Here is a 16,042-nt window from a genome sequence, read left to right as displayed (position 1 = left end):
ACACCAATAATACCGGCAGTGTTCGGGACTTTGGCTGTGGTCACAAAACCATTCTGAAGGCGTGTAAATCTGCCTGCACAAGCTCGGTCTCTGCTGGGTAGACAGACATGCACCTTGCAAATGGCCTCCTGTCTCCACCTCCTGGGAAGACCCAGGATCTTGTGGGCTCCCTGGATCCCCTGACAGCATGTGCACACCTGTACACACCTGTGCACAGCTATCCCCGTGGAAAGGTGGGCGTCCTTGCTCTCCCTGTGTTGCTGACGTCCATTCTGAACCTGGAACCCCAGCAATCTCTTCTCCCACTTCCTCATCTGCTCCCCATTCGCCCAGCAACTGGTTCCAGGAAGACACTGGTCTGTAAGTCTGACACTAACTAGGTCCTGCTTCTCCAGCTCCTGCTTCTGGCTCCTTCCTCCACCAACAAGATCAGTAACACTCACTCTTTACTGAGCACTGGGGCTCTAGCACAGTGGGATCGTCAGCGAACTCTTTTCTCCCCAGATTCCTTCTTGCTCACCCGTGTCAAGGAGAGCACCTACAGGGATCACATGGCCCTGGGTTCGGACCCTGCTCTGCTCCTTACTAGCTGTGCCAGAACTTGGGCAAGTTCACCTTCTGGAACCTGTTTCCTGAAGTGTAAAATGGGAACCTTCTCTGTAGGGCTGCCATAAAGATTAAATGAGACCTTGCACATGCAGCTTTTTAGCACAGTGCCTAGCACATAGTAGGTGTCTAATACATGCTAGCTCCTGTTATCACTCTGTGCCTAATATTTGGAGTGGATGACTGGAACAGTTCCGCTCACTTATTCACTCAGCAACTTTTTATCAATCTTCTGCCTTGTTCCAGGCGCTATCCCAGGTACAGGGGATACAGCAGGGAGCGAAACAGGGAAGATGCCTGCCCTCAGGGAGCTCCGATTCTTCTTGTTTCCACAGTTACAAACTCAAACCTCTGCCGTCAGCCCTCCCCAGCTCTCAGTCTGCACCTTCCCCCACGACGCCCTGACTTTCCATCTTCTGCCCCCCCCCCCGCCCCACTTAGCTCCGTGTCCTATAGGTGCTGGAACCTAGTATATCCAAACAGGGACTCAAACCTGCTCCTCCCACCACATTCCTGGAGAGGGTCCCCGTGCACTCCAGCCCCACCTCAGATATGCAGCTGTCCCCTAATCATCACCATTATCAGGGCATCACCTCTTACAGAGCACTTACTACGTCAACACAATTCTGAAGGCTTTTTTTTTACATTAATTTTTAAAAATTTACATCCAAGTTAGTTACCATATAGTGTAATAATGATTTCAGGAATAGAGTTTAGTGATGCATCACCTACATATAACCCCCAGTGCTCATCCCAACAAGTGTCCTCCCTAATGCCCCTTGCCCATTTAGCCCATCCCCCTACCCACAACCCCTCCAGCAGCCCTCAGTTCGTTCTCGGTATTTAAGAGTCTCTCATGGTTTGTCCCCCTCCCTGTTTTCATCTTATTTTTGCTTCCCTTCCCTTATGTTCATCTGTTTTGTATTTTAAATTCCACATATGAGTGAACTCATATGATATTTGTCTTTCTCTATAAAATCATTAATCTCCTGACATGCCTAAGAAATAGTTCCCATTATTTGCAGATGAGAAAACTGAGGCCAGGATGGTTAAATAAATAGACCAAGACCCCATTAGTATAGGGCCAGGAAAAAAGCCCAGGCAATCTGGCCTCAGAAGTTGTCTCCAAAGGCTGTGATTTTCTTACCCCTGTGTAATCCTGCCTTGGTCCCGCGGGCTCACCTGGACCCTTCACCCCCCGCCCCCTTCTCTGCCACGGGCCAGGCCACTCTGGAGTGGTGAGCCCGCTCCCAGATCCCTGCTCCAAGGGCTGCTGTGATCTTCTCCCTCACAGAGCTAGACGATGTCATGTCCCCAGTGCCAGCAACCCCTGGGGTTTCCCATTGGTAAGAGATTCAAGGCCAAGCACTCAGCCTGGCCCCAAATAACCTCCCCTTTATCCTCCCCCTCAGTTCCTGCTCACGGGTTCCAGCCACACCACCCACCTCAACACCCTCCTGCCTCCTGTGTCTCCCCCTTTACCTTTATTAAACTTCAGTCTGGGGGCATGTGGGTGTGGCTCAGTTGGTTGAGGGTCCGACTCCTAGTTTCAGCTCAGGTCATGATCTCACGGTTCATGAGTTTGAGCCCCGTGTCAGGCTTCTCACTGAGTGTGTGTGAACCTTGCTTGGGAGTTTCTCTCTCCCTCTCCCTCTCCCTCTCCCTCTCCCTCTCCCTCTCCCTCTCCCTCTCCCTCACCCTCTCCCTCTCCCTCTCCCTCACCCTCTAGCTCTCCGTCTCCCTCCCTCTGCCCCCTTCCCTGCTTGTTCTCTTTCTCCCTACAATAAAAAAATAACTTAAAATAAAAAGAATACATTCTTAAAAACAAACCAAACAGAACTTCAATGCAGCCTCAAATGCCACCTCTGCTGCAAAGCCATGCCTGATACCCCCCACCCCGGCCAGACCCCACCTCCCTCTCCCCTGTGCCCCCACAGCTCTGGACCTTCACTGGCCCAGACCTCCGACTTCTGTCCACCTGGGATTATCCTCTGTTGTGTCTGCGGCCACCCAGGCCGTGTCCTCCACTGCCCGGTGGGCTTCACACGCTGGCGCCGTGTCTCATTCATCTCTGGGTCCCGGTGACCGACAGGCTGGGTGCCGAGCGAGCCCCAACGCTGAATGAACAGAGCCGGCCTATGGCGTCACTTGGTGATTTGGGGCAGGAAAGGGCCAGACGTCTTTCTGTTCTCCCATCGAGTCCTGCTGCAGAAACCAGAAGTGGGAATGATTCCCACCTTGTCAGGTCCCAGAATGGCTGAGCTGGAAGGGCCAGTAGAGGTCATCTGCGTTAATCCTTTATCTTTGCAACGTTGGACTGAGGCCCAGAAAGGGGGCAAGCCCTGGAAGCTGGCAGCATTCAGAGCCCGGCCTCTGAGCCAGAGTCCTGGCTGTGTTGCTGAGCTGCTGTATTTTCTCTTTGCTCTTTCTCTACATCAGCCACCTGCCATGGTAACAGCAGTTACCCGTCTCCTTAGAGCGGCAGCGTCCTCCCAGCTTTCCAGATAACTGCGTGCACACCTCACCCCTTTGTTGTCACCACTGGGCGTTCTCATTATCTTATTGAGTGTCCTTTTTCGGGTAACTGACATTTAAATTAAGTTCTTGGGGAGAATGGGGTGTGTTTCTGGGTTACTTATTTTCTTCCCTTGAAGTTTGCTGTGTGATCCGTGTCCATCACCACACAGTTTGAGTCGTGGTAGCTTTAGCATGTATTTTACTATCTAGTGGAACTGGTCCTCCTCTCGTTAACTGTCATTATCAGAATTTCTTTGTTTTCTTACCTACTTTTGTTTTGGCTTCCAGAATGTCTTCACCTGGGTTTTCTAGAGGAATTAAGGGCAGTGACTACTTTATCCCAGGCTGCCCTAATCTGGAGTATTCATAGGTCAGTTGAATTGAGCACTCTTTAATAATTTTTTAAGTGTTTGTTTATTTTTGTGGGAGGGGGCAGAGAGAGAGGGAGAGGGAGGATGCAAAGTGGGCTCCACGCCGAAGCAGAGAGCCAGACGCGGGGCTCGAACTACAACCATGAGATCATGACCTGAGCTGAAGTCAGATGCTTAACTGACTGGGCCACCCAGATGCCCCTGAATTGAGCACTCTTTTTTTTTTTTAAGTTTAATGATTTAATTTGAGAGGGAGAGAGAGAGGAGAGACAGAGAGAGAGAGAGAGATTAGGGGAAGGGCAGAGAGAGAGGGAGAGACAGTATCCCAAGCAGGCTCCAAGCTGTCAGCACAGAGCCCAATGAGAGGCTCAAATTTACAAACCGTGAGCTGAAGTCGGACACTTAACTGACTGAGCCACCCCGGTGCCCCTGTATTGAGCACTCTTAGCTCATGTCTCTGAAAACGGAAGAGGCCCCTCAACTGGGTGAAACAGGCAATCAAGGAAGTAGTGGCACCAGCTCCCTGACTACCCCCACCCCCCCACCATCGTCCCCTGTTCTGCTCTCCTGGGACTGTGGCTTTTCCTGAGACTAGGACCCCTTGGGCAGCCTCTTGTGTAGTGGGGGAAGTCTAGGGAGGGGGCCTGGCTCACGGGAGCTCTGCACATGCACCGCTGTCTCTGGCCACATCCCCACCTCCCCGGCCCGGGCCTGACTTCCTGATGAGTCTGTCTGCACCCCTCGATCCTTTTGCTTTGGTGCAAGGCTCTGCCTCTCACTGCCCGCTCTCCCAAAGGGCTGTTCCCTTTCCTCTTAAGAGGCTGTTACTGCTGAAAACACTCAGTTGAGGTACAGAGTGGACACCTAATTATATCACCGACCCAACTGCTTTGTGAGACAAAATTTAGAAACACCGTTGAGTGACATTAGCAAGTCAAGGCGGGGTGGGGGGGGTCCCTTGGCTTTCTTATCATAGAGCCCACGTTCACAAACCAGCGTGTTCAGCCACCTTTCTTTAGATCGCCATCCAAGGGAACCTGAAGAAATCCCTGCACCTTATCAAGTTCCAGAATCCCCTTGGTATTTTGCTTGGAACTAAATGAAATGTAATTTAGGAAGAAGTACTGTCTTTAAAATGGTCTTCTAATCACATAGGAATATACTGAGAATCTCCATTATTTTGTCATTTTCTGCATATGAATCACAAATAAGTCTCATCAATATTGTTTTAAAACCCTTTACACACAGTCTTGCCATCGTAAATGATATCGTCTTCATTATCATTCTGTTAAACTTTATTATTTTGTAATAACAGAAATGTTATTGGCTTTTCTTTTTCATGTATTTTTTTAAAGTTTATTTATTTTGAGAGAGACAGAGAGACGGTGCAAGAGGGGGAGGGGCAGAGAGAGATCTGAAGCGGGCTCTGTGCAGACAGCAGAGAGTCCGATGGGGTCTTGAACTCACAAACCATGAGATCATTACTGGAGCCAAAGTCAGATGCTTCACTGACTGAGCCACCCAGGTTCCCCTTTTTATCTTTTTATCTGGCAACTCTATTGAACTTTCTGATTCTAGAGATCTTCTCGTTGATCCCCTTATGTTTTTTCAGGATCCCCATACAGCATATCACTTGCAATAACATAAATTATGACTCCTCCTTTCTAATACAGTAGACTAATGACTATTCATCAGTGTTGCCCTCAGGAACTTTTAAAAAATACATAACCACAACTTTGGGCTCGGCAACAGGGCCCAGGGCCCGGGAGCAGCGGGGTGAGAGGTAGATTCCAGACCAAGGAGATGGCACCTGCAGGCCTGGAAAGAGCATGAGCTTGGCTTGTCTGGAAGCAGGCCAGTATGGGGAACAGGAGCATGATCAGCCTGGTAACACTTTAAAATTTTTGGTCTGTGCGCAAGGAAGTCAGTAAGGATTTTAAGCAGCAGGTGCAATGGCAGATTTGCTCGGTGAAAAGATCACTCTTGCTGCCATGTGAGAACAGACTGCAGGGCGGCCAGAGGGAAAGGGGGTGCACAGCATTATGTAACAACAGCTAAGTCACACGTCTCCTCACTATGTGCCAGGCGCTGTTTGCGGTGGCTCATATATATTAACTATCAAGTTCCCAGGCACGCAGGTAGTTGGTGGTTCAGCCCGGTCTGGAACCAGCAGACCCGGCTCCAGGGTCCACTCTGAAGCACCACAGCTTGTCCCATCCACAGACAAAGTAGTTTGGATGATGGTGATGGCATTGGCTGTGGTGAGAAGGGGACCAGCTAAAGAGATACTTAGTGCTTAATATCAGCGGGACCTGGTGATGGATTGGATATCAGGATGGGGGAGATATCAAGTACCCATTCTACCACACGTTCGTGGCCATTTGGAGTTTCTCTGGGACGTGGATGTTCACTTTTCCACTGGGTTGTTCACATGCACACTTCACCCCTACTTTTTTTCATGGGGAGGGAGGGAAATCAGACTCACTTGCCAGGGTGCATTCTGCACCATCCGTGTGTCTTCTGGGCGTGTGACTGGATAAGGGATAGGTGTCTGCTCATCATACCTTTGGCTCGGGGGGTATGAGATCAAGGTGAGCCTGATCTGAGTGTTCTCTACTCTACTCTCCAAGGGCAATTGGAAATGTGTGTCCTTTTCATATAAATTGACTGTTGGGGCCCTAGATAATGGAACTCTAGTGATATTGAAGGCCCCGGACATTAATCTCACAAATTGATACATTGAGGCCAAGAAAACTGGGACGGGACTTGTCTGGTGTCATAGGAGGCCAGGGACTGAGCCCTGGAACTCAGGTTTCCCAACATCCAAGACATTAGCGGCTTCTTCAGTGCGACTGAGGGAGCAGCAAGGGTCTGTCCTGGTGGGGGGCCAGAGGAGGATCCCGCAGTGTGTCACAGCCAAGAGGTGGGGGTGGGGCAAAGCTGAGGACAGGTTGGTGGAGCCAGAGAAATGGGTACCAATAGCTCATGAAAACCAGACGGGCTGAGGTGTGGGTATGGGGAGTGGGGACACATTATAGAGACCTGGGGGATTTTGGAGAAGGTGGTCAGGAGGCTGGGGCAGAGCAGAGGGTGACTGGGTGTGTGATTGGGCACCTCCCAGGGTCCTGCCCACTGGGGAATGGAGACCTCTGAAGTTCATTTGGAGGGCAGGCCCAGCTTGCCTGTCTCCAGAGAGACACCCGAAGCCCTACAGATGTGAGAGCCAGGACAGGGCCGACTAACCTACGATGACCAGGTCAGAATCCAGGGTATACAATTGACCCTTGAACAGCATGAGTTTGACCTGTGTGAGTCTAGTCATACACAGATTTTTTTCGGATATAGTATAGTACTGTAAATGTCATGTGTAATAATGCAAACGTATATGATTTTCTTGACATCTTTTTTCTCTAGTTTATTGTAAGAATACAGTATATAATACATATAACATACAAAACATGCATTGACTCCTTATCAGTAAGGCTCAACAGTAAGCTATTAGCAGTTAAGTTTTGGGGAGAATCAAAAGTTATATGTGAACCTTTGCCTGTGTGGGAAGGTCAATGCCCCTAACCCCCCATTGTTCAAGAGTCAACTGTAAGGGTGCCTTGGTGGCTCAGTCGGTTAAGCATTCAACTTCGGCTTAGGTCGTGATCTCATAGTTTGTGGGTTCAACCCTGTGTCGGGCTCTGTGTTGACAGGAGTCTGCTTGGGATTCTCTCTCTTTGCCCTTCCCTCCCTCACTCTCTCTCTTTCTCTCAAATACAATTTTAAAAAGTCAAATGTAAAACAAAACAAAACAAAACAAAAAACCAGAAACGATGACCTACAATGACCAGGTCAGAATCCAGGGCCTCGTGCTGCTGAGTGGAACCCCTGTCTCCAGGGCCCCCGCTCCCTGCCAGCCTCAAGGTGGCAGGATCAGGAAGGCGCAGGCTCTCTGGCAGCAGGGAGGGTGGTGCCTGCAGAGGAGACGTGCAGGAAGGTGGGCTGTGGTGGGGACTAGGAATCAGGGAGAGATGAAGAGAGAGGTCCGAAGCAGCCTGGAGTTGGAGAAAGGCAGCAATGGATCCTGCCCCGCCCAATGCCACCAGCTCTCCAGACTTCCCCTCATCGCCTGGAAGGGGCTACACGTGACCTCCTCCCGGTGCCAGAGCTGGGCAGTGCCGGGGGGTAGGCGGCCCGGGCAAAGCGGCCGCCTCTGGGACTTCCTGTTCTCATCCTCAGCAAAGCCTGGCACGGGCCCTGAGGCATAGTTCTTTGGCCTGGACTGAGTAAATCCTCGCTGTTCTGAGGGCCCGGTGGCCCCTCGGGGTTGCTGTGAGCATCAGTGAGAGAATACAGTAACACTTAGCACAGTGCCAGTCCCAGGTGAGGGCTCAGCAAGCGGGAGCTCTAATTACTAATTGTTGGCACCTCTTCGTGGTGCTTTGGACTTTCGACCCAGCGGTCACGGGTTCACACTCCTTCTCTCAGTTCAGCCTCACACACCCTGTGCAGTATAAGACGTGCACTTAACAGATGAAGAAACTGAGGCAAGTCTGGGCCCATGGTCCCTAGCTACCCAGTGAGTTAGCAGTACAGAGAGGACAAGAGTTTAGCTCTCCTAAGTCTAGCATATGTTCACTTTCTTCTATACAATATAAGACTTTAATCCTTATTTCAGAGTAGAGCAAACCATAACCCTTTGTCTGCTACCAGTCCTCCTGTAAAGTCAAAATGTCAGAGAAATTTAGTACTGGAAGGTAGCCTTCAAAATGGTTCTACCCACTGATTTTCATGAGGCACAGAGAGGCTACATACTCACTCAAGGTCACACAGCACAGAGCCAGCACTGGAACTTAAGGTGTTCTTTCCTCTATACTCGCTACTATTATAGGTCTTGGAACTTTCATCCCCATTTCAGAGATGGGAAAACTGAGCCATAGCACTGCCAGTCCCATAGCACTGCCTTTCAGGACACTGCTTCTTCAGTAACCTGGTGGCTCTAGTCTGATATTTGTGAACCATCTGCAGCAAAAGGGAAGGCCGTGGAGTGAAATGTTGCCGTGTTGGAAGTAACACGCTTTGCAAATTGTTTAAATTGCATTTCAGGGTCTGATTCCTCTTGCTAGAGAGATTGGTTTATGAGTTCAGAGTAGGATTGTTTAAAATGCATTTCACATTTTAAATAACCATGGTTTTCTTAGGTGAGAAAGAATAACAGGTCAAAAACGCACACTCATAGGCTTTTCTGAAAGGTTACAGTATAAAATGTTCTTTGCTGGAGGATATGAAGGCACTGGCTCTCTGTTTGACAAAGGAGAGGGCTCTGCTAGATAAATCCTGCATTATGAACAAATGAGAACTGTGTCCCTCTCTTCCTGATCAGCTTAATTCCTTGTTGCTTATCTGCAAATCCAATAATGCCAGTAAAACAAACCCCTCGGGCAGGCTGAGCTCAGGGGCCTGGATGCTCCTCAGAAGCCTTTTTGTGTTTATAACTTCAGTTCCTGCTCCCTGGAGAGCAGGGCTCAGAAGCCCTGTCAGAAACTGGGCAGGAGAACTCGTCTGGGAGTGACAGTTTTCCCAAGATGGGTCTCCCCGCCCCCAGCCCCAGTCCGGGGCCCTCTGAGCAGGAAACTCTATAGGTTCTCAGAGCGGAGCCAGGGAACTGGGGACCGAGCAGGTATTAAGATCCAGCATCCTTCCTGCACGTCCCCTGTGCCCCTGCAAGATAAATAACCTGGCCCCAAATTGCAGGCGTTTCTTGTGCCTGCATGCTTAGAGTGTGGTCACCTGGGTGTCATCTTCCTGCTATATCATACTCCACTAGGTGACTAAGGATATTTCAACTGCACAGCTTTTAAAATATTATTTATTTGTTTATGACATCCACGGTGACAGTATTTATTTACTGTTCATTTCCCCCAACGGGGGCAGGGGTATTTTCTGTGCTCTTTAGGGGTTACTAGGCGCTCATGGGAGCTGAAAACCAGACCTTATAGGAAACCCAGCACCTGGGAAGAGGAGCCACGTGTCAAAAGGTTGTGGTCCTAGGGTGGCCTAGCTGATGGCACTAGACTGTGTCTCTCTCACCCCGGGCAACTTTTTATGAGACCATTCATGTGTGTGCCAGCACGTGGAGCTTCTTTATAGGACATTATTTCCTGCAATAGCGGATCCCATCCCATAAACCTGTTCCTCTGTCGTTAAAAACTCCCCATAAAGGGTGCTTAATGATCCCTCCTGTGAACACAGAATTCTTTACTTAACCGAGTCCCAACTGATAGACATTTTGTACCACCAACTCCTGCCAATTTCTCCTATTAGAAATAAAGCTGTCATGACTATCTGTACATAAATGTAGCAGGATTCTTGCACAGAGTCGTGACACCAAGGCTTTTCTTTCCAGGAAGCAACTTTATTCGTGCCAACACCACTCAGTTGGGTTCGTCCCCGAAGAACTGAGCCCTGAATGCCACGTGGCATAGTTTTTTTATACATTTGCTATTTTTTTGTCTCCCATATATGGTAACACACAAATATGCAGTCTGATTAAGTGGTCTCATGTTACAAGGTTGTGAGGAATGTTGTCACATACACGAATAGTCAGGTTGCCTTGAGGTTGTTTTTTTTTTCTTTCCTTAGGGAGGGGATCCTACCATATAAACTTTTGATTCCATTGCATATTTCCCCTGGCTAGATTTCTAGAACAGGAATTAATGAGTCAAAGGGCTAAGGCTCTCATCATTTGGTTTTCTGTAGAGGATTGCAGTTAAGCCTGTGGCTCTAGAACTCTGGTGCCTGAGCTTGAATTTGAACTCTCCCACTTATTGTCTGTGTGACTTTGAGCAGGTTATGTAACCTCCTGTTTCTTCACCTGTAAAATGGGGATAATAATAGTACCTACCTCATAGTGTTGTTAGGATTCAATGAGAGGAACCATGTGTGTGAATAGGCATGACTCATGAGACGTCGTCATAAAGCAAACTTTATTTTTGTCTCCCACGGTCTCTTTAATTTTATTCTATGGGGCTGCTCCCCCCCCCGCAAACCTAGATGAAATTGACGGTAAGTCCCATGACTTCTCTGGCCACTTTCAGGGAAGCAAAAGTTGTCCTGTGAGTAATTAATATGTCCTGTCTTTCGCAATAAGCAAATCTTAAATTGCGGAGTTACCTGTCATGATCTGCTGAAAGCCAGCTGCCTGCAGGAGAGGGTCCAGTTTGCAGTTCTGACTCTTTCTAAGGTCTAAGGTGAAGGGAAGGAGGGGAAGAAGAGAGGAGAGGGGCAGGAAAATTCTTCCTCCTCTCTCTCACGTGAGTGCCTTTTGAGGTTCTTGGAGACCATTCCATCGTTTGGGGTGTCTCCGTAAGCACAGCTGCCTCGATGTGAGTGATGCTTGCTCTCTATCCTCCATAGGACACTCTGGTTCCTTTCTCAGGCCCTGGGAAGCCTGGGCCTGTCCCCTCTGCCCACTGTCACCTCCTCCCACAAGGGGGTCCTCTTGACTGGGATCTAAGACAACCACATCTGGTCCTCTTGCTGGGACCCGCGTGGGCCCCCCGAAATACTCACGTATCCTTTGCCCACAAACCTGACCCTGAGGCGGCAGAGTCCTCTTGGCCATCAGGGCAGCCACCCCCCACCCGCTCTCTGGATTTGCAGGCATGAATCAGTTGCCTGTGCCCCATGGCCTCAGGACCATTATGGCCACATATGAAGCCATCCTGGGGGGGGGTCTCCAAGCCCCACTCCCTGGACTTGAGGCAAAGGCCATGTACCCTGCTGTGCTCCAACTGAGAGTCCGCTGGACCCCGAGGCTCCTTCTAAAATTCCTCCTAGACCTCCAGCAACATTTTTTGCAGACTTGCATATTTTTTTATGTATTAGAGGCGGGTGATGGGCCCCTGGTCACAGACCCAGGTTTTCACTGCCTCTCTTCCAAGTCCCATTTGGGGCTATCCCACCTCACTTTGGTATGTGGTATCTGTTAACACGGAGCCTCGACTGGAGAGTTGCATTTCATCATTACCTGCTGCTCTTATTTGCTTTTTATGGAACAGGTGGAGAAGTGCCAGGCACATAGCATGTACTCAACAAGTGATGGTCTCGTGTGACCCCAGCTCACAGGCTCCCCACTTACGTTCATTTCATCACTATTCCTTTTGACTTTATCCCTATTACCTTGTTTTATGCTCTACAATTTTATTTTTCCTGTGGACTGTGCTGGTTGTGGTGATGTTGGTAGTGATTTTAATTTGCTATTGTCTTCTGCAGTTATTTGGAAAAATATACGTATTGTTTTTATTTTTTCAAAGTTTATTTATTTTGAGAGAGAGAGAGAGAGGGAGTACAGGTGGGTGGAGTAGGGGCAGAGAGAGAGGGAAAGAGAGAAAGAATCCCAAGCAAGCTCCACACTGTCAGCATGAGCTCAATGTGGGGCTTGAACTCACAGACCGTGAGATCATGACTGGAGCCGAAATCAAGAGTCAGACGCTTAACTGACTGAGCCACCCAGGCGCCCCTACACATTTTGTTTTTAATTCTTCTAGTGCTTAGCCTGCATTTTTTCAAATATGTCAGTAAGCCTATCTGCCTCACTTTAATCGTGGAGAAATGGGGCAGTGGGCACTGTCCGGCTGTCCACATATGCTACCGTTTTGCCATGATGTCTGCCCAATGGCTTTGAAAAGACACTGGGCTCTGGTCTAGCGTCCGCTCATTTCTGTCCTGGACTTTCCAAATAGCCCGCTAGCAGTTGCCAATACCTCTGGCCTTGTCTCCCTCTGTCCGCCATTTTGCTCCCAATTATGTCTTTCTAAAAGTACATCTGGGAAGGTTACTCTTGGCTTCAAACCCTCAGTGATGCCTCATTAGCTCTAGAATACAATCCACACTCCTCAGCCTGGTTGGTGTCCAGGGTGCCAGGGGATCTGGCCCTACCTTAACTTTCTAGGCCCTTCTCCTGCCACGTGGAACAGCTCCCCTCCATGCCACCACATGGGTTTGCATTTTGGTTTTCAAGTGCATCGGTCACATATTCTCATATCCTGATGCCTTCGCTCATGTCATCTTCTCTGTCTGGAACGCCCTTTGGTCAGAGACCAGCACAGCACTGGGCCAGTTGTAAAATCTCAGTAACTGGTAAGCTTCCCCCTTCCTTTCTTATTAGTCTCTCAGAATCCTTCAAGGCCCGATTCCAATGTCATCTTTTTCACTCTCAGGACAGATTTGTCCTAACCTGACTTCCCCTCCCTCTGGTACCACTGGCTGCCCCTCCTCTGTGCCCCCAGTACTTTGTACACCTGTACTGTAACCCCAGCACCTTGGTGCTTTCAGTCCCTCCTGCCAGATGGAATGCTCCCCAAGAGCAGCACTGGGCCGGCCTGACACCTGCCCAAGCCCTGCGTGGACCTGCGAGCCTGGTCGGGTCCAGTCGATATATGATTGATTCGAATTGCCTTTCTCACCCTGCAAGGATGCAACACCAAGCTACTACACAGGGCACCTTGGGACTTAGTGCCCAATCTGAATAGGTATTCACTTATTATTCATATCCGTTTGTTTCTAAAATTGATTAGAGGTGAGCCACACTCAATAAAACTGTTAAATTAGAAACAGAAAATTTAAGACTTCACATGGAAGTAGCAAAGTGCCAGAAGAAGGTGCTAACTTTCTTCCCTGGCTGAATGAGTGTCGCTGAGAGCAGCTTGCACTGGGGTCCTTTGGCTGGGGTGGCAGATATAAGGGTCTCCTTGGGGCTAAACTCTTTCACTCCCCTCACAAACCATGGCCCTGTCTGAGAATGCCTGAAAGGCAACAAGGAGAATTTAAATTCACAGAAAATATCTCACCCTTGCAGGACTTGGCCAGTGGTGAGGAGGCCGTTGGGGGTTGCTACGTGGCAGCATTTCGATAGAGATCACCTTGTTCCACGGGCTAAATTTGAAAAGCTTAGGCCCTTTCTCAAGGGTCATTGTATAGCACAGTTGTATTTTAACCATGGCCTAGTACAGTATTCCTCATGTGGCTTTCTGAAGTGGCTTTTCGATGGAAGCCAAGGGCATACACATAAAATGTCAACCAGGGGAGCTATTTGAGCAGGAAAACCCATTGGCAGTTCTGAGTTGAGTGTGAACTCTCACATACCCCTTTTAACTCACAGAAGCACACACTTAGATCCTCCCCATGCACACACATCAACACACCATCCAACAAACATTCTTGTGCAGACCCATTCAGATGCAGGGACACCTTACCACACACACATTCTCTCTCTCTCTCCCGCACACTCATACGTACATGGCACAGTCCCACTGGCTCCCACACATCCCATGGGCACACACAGCCTCTATAGGACATGGGGAGCTGTCTTATTTCTGCACCTCACTCTGCCTCCAGATTTTACTCCCTTAGGACAGAATCTACAGTATCTATTTAATAGATTCAATTACTTCAGGCTCCTGAGACCTTCCAACTTGATTTTGATTGCTTTAAGGTGTCGGATAATTTGGGAATGGGGGAAAGCAGCCTCAAATTCTTGAAGGGAAAATCTTCTAGGCTCTAGACATCACCAAAGTGGCAGCTGCTGATGGAAGTTTGGGGAACATGGTCTGGATGGTGGGACCAGCCTCCTGTTGCTGGGCAGGGCTCCGTCCTCCAGTCCTACAGGACAGAGGCCCTCAGGGTAGTGCTTTGTTTGGCCTCCAAGGCAAGGACCAGTCCCTTTCTGCTGACCTTCCTGGGAGCCTGATCAGCGGAACCGAGGCCTATGCCAAATGTCCCAGCAGGCAAGGAAACAGCCCTGCTTTCTGCCCCCTTGCACTCACTCTGAGGTGATTTCTTTTGTCTGCCCTCTGTCCCCTGTGACAGGGATAGCTCTTGGAGGTTGATAAATAATCAGAGGTCACAGCCTTCAGAGAGTGTCAATGCTGTACCAGACAGAGATGGATCTAACCTGTCGTGCGCTCCAGAAACCAGAAGAAAGAGGCTGGGTGTGCATCCATGTGCACTGCACGAACGGTGATAGGGAGGAAGGAGGCGAAAGGCAAGGGCTGTGGACCCAGACTGCTGTGTGTGAATCCTAGCTTCACCGTTGAGTAGCTCTATGGCTTTGGGCAAGATCTTTGCCTTCTGTGTGCCCCAGTTTCTTCTGCTATAAAATGGGTATGATGATAGCATCTCCCTCCTGGGGTGGTTGTGAGGATGAAATCAGTTACAGTGTAGAGATAGCACCTGGAGCTCAGCAAATGCTCCACACATTTGGTTATTGTTTTTATAGTTAATGGGCAAGGCCGCCAGGAGGAAATCCTGGCCGTGGACCTAGGGCAGCAGGATGGGGCCCTCCTTCAGCGGAGCTGGTTCTCACACTCTCCACCTCCGACGCGGCCGCCCCCCCCCCCCGCCGTGTCGTGGAGTCACCACACAGACCCTCTTCTGGCATGGTTACCCGGGTGTGTGCGCTGCTGAATCCAGGGCGCACATGAGGACACCCACATGTAGTGGGAAGAAAGTGCCCCTCAGCAGACCGCTGCCAGATCACCTGTCCTCGCTTCCCTGCTTCTGTCAGCCGGCTGTGGATTCACTAGCCTTCACCTCATCATGCCACGGCTTGCTTTAAAGTTGATGTGAGTCACAGCCAAGACTTCCTCAGCACTCAGAGACTTTAAGATGACCTTTGTTAAGAAGTTTTTGCTTTCTTTTAAGTGTAGCCCCTAGAAAGAGCTTTGGAAGACAGAGACCCTGGTTCTATTTCAGCTCCATCGCTTTGTAGCTTTCTGTCCTTGGGCATCTTAGCACTATTGAGGCTTTATTCTCCAGAAATAGAAATAAAACACTTGCCTCTCAAGGCTGTTGTGTAGCTTAAATAATATAAATTCATAAGGGCTGGGAATGCAATAGACGGTTTATGTTCTCCTTGACTGCTATAGCTTAGAGGGGAAAGACTACTGCTGCTAGGAAGCAGCTCCTTCACAGAAAACCAGAGGTTCCCCGGGGACCTGTGAGGGGGTGGGGAGGGTGGGGAAGTGGAAGGGGCCAAGAAGGGAAGGCCAGCCTCCAGAGTTTGGACCAGCGGGTTCCCTGGGACCTCTTCTGTTCCAGACCGCAATCCTTTCCGGCACCGAAGGATCCCCTCCCCTCCCCCATCCCTCTTCCCACCCCCGATCTGAGCAGCGGTTCCCATCTCTTAGCGGAGATAGGTATGCTAGGCAGGCAGGTAGGAGTTAGAATTATCTCGGCTTCACAGAGGAAGAAACTGACGCTCGGAGGTCTAGGGACCCGCCCAGCGGCTTTGGTCTTAGCCTCGGGTGGGCGCGGGCGCGGTCACGTGTGTGGAGCTGGAGCCCCGCGGCTCCCGGGAAGGCGCGGGGGCGGGGGCGTTCGCAACGCCAGCGCCGGCCCGGGGGTGGGGTCTCCGCCGGGGGGCGGGGCGGGGCGAGGGGGGAGGGGGCGGGCCGCCACGCAGCACTCCGGCGGTCGGCGCGGGACCGAGCCCCTTTAGCAGCGCCGGGCCGTGGAGGCCGGCCTCTCTCGCCTCTACGCGCGCGCACGCCCGTCCGCCC

The 16,042-nt window shown here is 50.2% G+C and overlaps 1 protein-coding gene across 3 annotated transcripts in view; it reads left to right on the top strand.

Moving 5' to 3' along the window:
* TUB (TUB bipartite transcription factor) overlaps positions 1-16,042 on the top strand; it is an 87,799-nt gene that overhangs the window by 47,395 nt on the left and 24,362 nt on the right. The gene's annotated exons all lie outside the window — the stretch shown is intronic.

The sequence above is a fragment of the Herpailurus yagouaroundi genome, unplaced genomic scaffold (genome assembly GCF_014898765.1).
Source record: "Herpailurus yagouaroundi ecotype Mexico unplaced genomic scaffold, PumYag 218, whole genome shotgun sequence".
In the NCBI taxonomy this organism is placed as follows: Eukaryota; Metazoa; Chordata; class Mammalia; order Carnivora; family Felidae; genus Herpailurus; species Herpailurus yagouaroundi.
This window is presented reverse-complemented; position numbering and strand designations above follow the sequence as displayed.